The sequence below is a fragment of the Rhinolophus sinicus genome, chromosome 1 (assembly GCF_057876585.1).
Source record: "Rhinolophus sinicus isolate RSI-liver-muscle chromosome 1, RSI-T2T, whole genome shotgun sequence".
NCBI classification, from domain to species: Eukaryota; Metazoa; Chordata; class Mammalia; order Chiroptera; family Rhinolophidae; genus Rhinolophus; species Rhinolophus sinicus.
In genome coordinates, this window is record NC_142501.1 from 112,685,339 (window position 1) to 112,693,163 (window position 7,825).

Here is a 7,825-nt window from a genome sequence, read left to right on the forward strand (position 1 = left end):
CTGTCTGCCCCAGCTAGAGTGCCGACCAACAGTAGGCACCAACAACCGGACACATTGCTGAACAGACTTTCAAATGATTCCAGCCACCAGCCATGGAGCTGCCCCAGTTGAAGCTGAGGGGAACAGAGACAGACGGCCCTGGCCACACTCTTCTTAAGTATGGATTTGTGAACCAAATAACTGTGGTTTATTTCAGCCACTCCATTGCGGAGTTAAGGAAAAAACTGGATACATCTATTGGATTAAAAAAAGAGATAATAAGTAACATAACTTATAGAGTATAAATTACAGACATATCTTCTTTTATTGCACTTTGCTTTATTGTGTTTTGCAACTATTATTATTATTATTATTATTATTATTATGTTTTACAAATTGAAAGCTTGTAACAATCATGCATTCACCAAGTATATGAACACCACTTTTCTGTCAAACTTGGATTATGTTTGGCATTTTTTAGCAATAAAGTACTTTCTAATTAAGGTATGTACACTGTTTGTTTAGACATAATGCCGCCACGCACTTAATACACTACAGACTAGCGTAAGGATAAATTTATATGCACAATTCTTGTGATTCACTTTATTGGGTTACTAGCTCTATTGCCGTGGTCAAAACCAAACCTTCAATATCTCCGAGGTATGCCTTTAGTCTCCTTTATAGTGGAATCTAAGAAATGTGGAGATTGACTTATTAATGGCACATAATGCTAATGAGAAGAAGCAGTGAATACAAGGAAGACACAAGAAGGTGTCTCAGGGTTCCCTTCAATGACAGCGAGGCAGGTATGCATCTTTAGAAGCTTCCCTCAACTTACGGGATAAGGAAGACTGGCAAGGAGACATATGATTTGTAGTATGATAGTTGAAAAACTAGAAATAGCCACTTAATAGCCAAAATCAAACCTTTTTCCTGATTTCCATTCCCTAAAATTCTAAGAGATCGGCAGCTTTGACTATTTAGTCCTCAATCTAGTACTCAATCTTCATTTCCTTACCCTCGGTGAGGAAATAGAGAGCATTATGGAATCATTTTTAATCTCAGTAATAAAACAATCATAGTCTCCTCTGGCACTGTTTAAATACAATTTCTATTCTACCTTACTTCAAGCTTGTTTGTATGGGAAGGGAAGACAGTGTCTTCTGTATCTTATACCATAATGCTTCTCCGTATCATACAAATAGGCTTTGAAATTTTCTGATTCACATCACTAATCTATTATTTGTTTCTGATTGATTGATTTCTTCCTGATTTTTAACAGCTGTACTCTCGACATATTTTCTTTGGATGGGATGAAATATTTGTTCCATTCTTTATATATGAAGCTAATGGTACAACTATGCATCCCTATTTAAGGAAAAGAAGTAGATACAGGGAACTGCGTTTCTGAGAATGTAGGATCTATGCCAAGAACAAGATTGGCACCAGTGTTTTAGAAAAGAACCAGGTTAAACAGAATCTACTTTTCAATTGCAAGATGACAGATTAGAGAGATTTCCAAAGAGGAATGCAGACTGTCCAGGTTTCATCTTCTCCTTCCTAGACAGTGAAGTCTATGGAAGAGGCTATGGATTAGGAGATAGACAAACTGAAGAAAGTGGTCCACCAAGTAAGCAGATCTTACTACTGTCATTTGATGGAAATGGAAGTGAAGGGGGAGGCACTGGGTTAAAGACTAATGTTTTGAATGAAGGAAATAAAAGGAATGAGTCGACTTTGTAAGCCTAATATCCCATCATGTCATAGAGTCACCAAGGCATAAGCAGGCCACAGGCTCCATCAAGAAGCAAAACATCTCCACAGAAGTGGAATTAAAGATATTCCACTACACTGACATTGTATTATTCCATAAGATATCCTGTAATATCCAAGATGACTGGGAAAGAGTTCTCATAACATTTGATTCAGTAATGGAATAAGGACAGATCTATAGATCAATGAGTTGGAATAGATGATCCAAAAATTAACCCACTTATATATAGCTAAGTGATTTTTGACAAGGGTGCCGAAAATTCCAACTGGACATGAATAGTCTTTTGAACAAACGATACTGGGTCAACTGGATATCCACATGCAAAAGAAAAAATTAAACCTCTACATCATAACATATATAAAAAATATTTCAAAATGTAAAAGCGAAAACTATAAAAGCTTAGAAGAAGCTTCATGTCTTCATGACTGGAATTGGCATTGTGTCTTAGATATGACAGCACCAAACAAAAGTAGATTAACTGGACTTTATTAAAATAGAAAAATTCTATGCTTTAAAGGACACCATTGAAAAACTAAAAAGGCAAGCTAATGAAAGGGAGAAATATTTGGAAATCCAATATGTGATAAGCATTTGGTATCTAGGATACATAAAGAATTCTTACAATTCAACAAGAAAAAGACGATGCAATTTTAATGGGCAATGGAATTGAATAATCAATTCTTTAAAGAAGCTATACAAATGGATAATAAGCATGGGAAAAAATTGCTCAGCATCATTAGTCATCAGAAAAAAATAAATCAAAACCACAATATGGAGCAGAGAGTACACTAGTGGTTCCCTAGGGCTAGGAAGAGTGGGAAGGGCAGACTGGCACACAGTGAGGGCTTACAGGTACAAGGATACTTTCCAGGGTGATGAAAATGTTCTAAAACTGATTGTGATGACGACTACATAAAGCTTTGAACACACTAAAAGCACTGCACTGGACAGTTTAAATGAGTGAACTGCATGCTATGTTCATTATATCTCAATCAAGCTGTTACGAATGAACGGAAGGAAGGAAGGAAGGAAGGAAGAAAGGAAGGAAGGAAGGAAGGAAGGAAGGAAGACAGAAGGGAAGGGAAGGGAAGGGAGAGGAAGGAAGGACGGAAGGACGGAAGGAAGGAAGGAAGGAAGGAAGGAAGGAAGGAAGGAAGAAAGGAAGAAAGGAAGAAAGGAAGGAAGAAAAAGAAAGAAAGAAAGAAAGAAAGAAAGAAAGAAAGAAAGAAAGAAAGAGAGAGAGAGAGAGAGAGAGAGAGAGAGAGAAAGAAAGAAAGGCGCTGATTTGGAGCCAGTGCTTTGGGGGTCATGCAACAGTGTCCTTCTTGGCTTTAGATAACTAGCCAGGGTTGAGACATAGGAGAGGTAACAGAATGCCCTTTTAAAGAAAAATTATATAGAAAAATAGCGGTCTTTTTCATTGCTTCTGTCTATGAAATTAAGGAAAAAGCTATATCATACTGCTAAAAGCATTGAGTGGTTTATATTTCCCCAAATTAAGTGATTTCTGGGTTCCAAACGGATTATAAATTACCTTCTGTTTTAACCTATTTTTCTGAATATCCATTTCAGATTGATTGGGTTCTAAATCTCCAAGGACACTAACCTCTCCATTTTGATTGTCATGTAGCATCCTTGTATTCTGAAAGAGTGTCTTCAGTCTGCAGAATTGTAGAAAATGAGTAAGTCAAATTCTTTAAGACAAATATTTAATAATTATTTAAAGAGAGATTATGTCTATCATACAAAATAAACAAACCTATAAATTATGAACCTCTCCTATTTATTCCAGTATAATAGTTTGAGAGCATACTTATTAAATTATAATCTTAAATGAGTAACACAAAACAATTGTGATACATATGATACAGACTGAATATTGCAACAATGTAAGGTTCTTATAATAAAAGTATTATTAACATCCACTTAAGATTGTTAGTATCAAACGTTACCCTATTATTAAATATCAGCTATAAAGCAGAGATCAGTATCAAAGGTGAAGAAGGAAAGTATAATATATGTGGGTGTTTCGAAAAGACAGAAAAATACCATTCGGAGCCTACTGACCACAGTCTACAGGAAGAAAAGAAATCATTCAAAATAGAAAGAGAAACCGGAAGGAAAAATCTGGTCAGAGTGGAAAGGAAAGGGCAGGGCTTTAGAAGAAAGGACACTGGAGAGATAAGGTGTAACAGTCTCTTCAAGTCTGTTTTAAGAAGAGATCTTTGCCAGCACAATTTAATAAAATGAGAAGAATCCAAAACAATGCAGAGAAAGACAGTGACATGAGGGAAAAAAAACACTGAGGAGAATCAGAGAAAAACTTCATTCAGTTTGCAGCAAGGGCACGCCACGTGCGGGCTTCCCAGATGTTGGGAAACTTCCATTATTATCTGAGTGAGACGATTACTCATCTCATTCTTCTTTAGGTTATACATCTGGTTTGGTATGTATGACATGTTTTATAACTGAAAAAAGTAGAAAGAACACAGAAGCCAAATCAATAACACTTCTGATGATGTTAAACAAAACCACAGATAGGTTTTTAGACATTAAACTGTTAGAATGCCGAAGGGAAGAACACTATTAAAGAAGGAAAGATTACCAAAGAGAGCAAAGACATCTTGCAGAAATAAAGATTCAAGGGAGACCAGGAAGAGCGCAGTTGACAGTATATGCAAAAGACACTGTCATTATAGTTACAGGAATCATTAAAGAGTAGGTATAACATTTTGGCATTCACACAAGTTTGATTGTGCTGTGAGTTTCTGAAGTAAATTTTTAAGTAGGATAATGTGTTTAACTATGAAAATTACAGATATGAAATACATTTGTACTTAGGTTTTCATCAAGGAAGAGTTATAGTTAAATAGTAATTAATGGTTGACATGATCTGAAATATCAAAACCTTACCTGGTAACCTCTTTCTCTAATCCATCATTTGTCTTCTTGTGTTGATTCAAATCATATTGCAGAGATTCTGTTAACTTCTTATAGTACTCTAATTGTTTCTTTCCATCCTGAGACTTTGAAAAACATTTTTAAAGAAAGTTAGTTTTGAAAATCTAGAGACTCACTTCTTTCTTTAAAATATTATTCCTCATGAGTTCATTAGTAATATGTGTAGACAGGTGTATAAAATGTAGTTTATAAACCTGATGCCAGTAAGGACAGATTTCAAAAACAATGACTTTTCTTAAAACAGCTCAAATTGATTTTACAGTGTCATCATTGGTTTCCTGGAATTTAAATTGCCAAACTTTCTTAAAAACAGAGGTTTACACATGTAAAAATACTAAGTGTTAAACCTGATTTAAATAGTGGCTTATTTACATTTCGGTTTGTAGAAATGCCCCCAGAGACATTTTCATCTACAGCTCAAGATTTTCCAAGGTTTATGGAATCACATTTTTCTACGATAATCACTGAAACTTCCCTGCAGTCCACCTTACATTATTGTGATCATCTGACATGAGCATCAGATGAAGACTCTCATTCTCTGTAAGCGTTCTTCCATAGGTTTCAATTTCTCCGTTTCTAGTAAATATTTTTCTCTTTAACTAAAGTTCATCTCCTCTATGTTATATGAAAACAAAACTGTTTCTTGATTCCTGTGACTTTTTCTGTCATCCTGTTTTTCTCCTTGGACTCTAACCCTCTTTAATGTGTGGCCTCATCCCCAGGTCCATATTTTCGCCACTTATTCTCTTCTTTTACAGAAGAATCTGACTTTCTGCCCTTATGACTGCGCTAAAACAGTTTTCAGGGTCATCTCCTTCTTTAGTCCTTATCCTGCTTTACTTCTTCGCAGCAACTGATGAGGATGCCCACACCCTTTCTGTGGTCTTCTCAGCCCAACTCTTTTCTAAACAGCAGCCCTGATAGTCAGTCCTTGACCCTTTTCTATTCCTCTTTTTAAATGCTCTCAGCTCCCTACATCCCAGTGCTTCAAACCACATTCCCTCATCTACAGTGGCAGCCCTCACCCCCTTACTGAGGTCTTCTGTACGTTCCTTTTTCCCCTCGAGTCCCTCATAGACAGCGCCCTCAACCACACACTCATAAACCATGACTTGCTATGGATCGGCTCATCTTGTACATTTTACGGGGATTCTTACCACTGTTACTGTGAGCGTAGCGTTATTTTCAGATCTTGGCAGCTCCTCACCCTTAGGATGCTGACCAGCATACTTTGTCCTGCTTTTCTCTCAGAATGCATAAGTTTTTCATAAGCTTCACATTGTCCGCTATTCGCCTTTCCATGTTTGTTTGCTCTTTTGAATAACTTCCTATTCCTTGGGACCTGACCTGACCTGACCTGACCTGACCTATGGAAGTGTTCTGAAATTCCTTTCACAAGTACACCCCTTATCTTGTTGGAAGGCTTGTCAGCTGGAACTACCCTTTCTTCCCAGTCCAGATGCTTCCTCTCAACATTGTGTGAATCAAATATCTTAACCCCGGTAATATCTCACCTGGGGGGAATCCTGAGATGAGAGTCTTCTAGAGAAGTGAGGGCTATTGATCGAATTCGTTGAAACCTGTCGTAATTAAACTTTTGATTTACACGGTAGAGCTTATGGTGGCTGATAATTCTGTCGTGATCCTAATTTCTTCCCCTAGGAATCTATAGTCCCTCATTATTTTGGTATAAGCTTAATCAGTTTTGGGTATGCTTACAAATTTTTCGCTTTTTTGACATTTAAAATTATTTTACATTAATTTCATGTGTACAGGATAGAATTTACGTAATTTACGAAAGTGATCCCCCTGACTCGTGCAGCACCCACTTGGCACTAGACATAGTTATTGTGACAGTATTAACTATATTCCCTATGCTTTACATTACATCCCCATGACTATTTAGGAACTACCAATTTGTACTTCTTACTACCTTCACCTTTTGCACCCTGCTCCTAACTCCTCTCCCATCTATCACCCTAAATTATCGAGTACTCATCTGATGCCATGCGTTGCTATTACAATATTATTAATATATTCCTTATACTATACCCTGGATCTCCATGACTAGTTTGTAACTACCAATTTGTACTTTTTAATCTCTCCCCTTTTAACCCACTTCATGAACCCCCTTCCAGCTGGCAAGCAACAAAATGTTCTCTGTATGTATGTTGCTTTCTTTTCTTTTCTTTTCTTTTCTTTTTAAATTTATTGTGGTGACAATTGCTAGTAAAATAACCTAGATTTCACGTGTTCAATTCTGTATTATGTCATCTGTAAATCCCATTGTGCGTTCATCACCCAGAGTCAGTTCTCCTTCCATCACCATATATTTGATCCCCCTTACCCGCATCTCCCACACCCACCCCCCTTACCCTCTGGTAACCACTAAACTGTTGTCTGTGTCTATGAGTTTCTGTTTCTCATTTGTTTGTCTTGTTCTTTTGTTGTTTTTGGTTTATATACCACATATCAGTGACATCACATAGTTCTCTGCTTTTTCTGTCTGACTTATTTCGCTCAGCATTACACTCTCAAGATCCATCCATGTTGTCACAAATGTTCCTATATCATCTTTTCTTACCGTCGAATACTATTCCGTTGTGTATATATACCACAACTTCGTTATCCATTCATCTATAGAAGGACATTTTGGTTGTTTCCATGTCTTGGCCACCGTAAACAAAGCTGCAATGAACATTGGGGCACACGTGTCTTTATCTATAAATGTTTTCAGATTTTTTGGGTAGATACCCAGGAGAGGGATTGCTGGGTCATGTGGCAATTCTATTCGTAATGTTTTGAGGAAACTCCACACTGCCTTCCATAACGGCTGCACCAGTCTGCATTCCCACCAACAGTGTATGAGGGTTCCTTTTTCTCCACAGCCTCTCCACCACTTGTTACTACTTGTCTTGTTGATGATAGCCATTCTGACTGGGGTGAGGTGATATCTCATTGTGGTTTTATTTGCATTTCTGATGATTAGTGATGTTGAGCATTTTTTCATATGTCTGTTTGCCATTTGTATGTCCTTGTTGGGGAAATGTCTGTCCAGGTCCTCCGCCAATTTTTCAATTGGGTTGTTTGTTTCTTTGTTGTTGAGTTGCA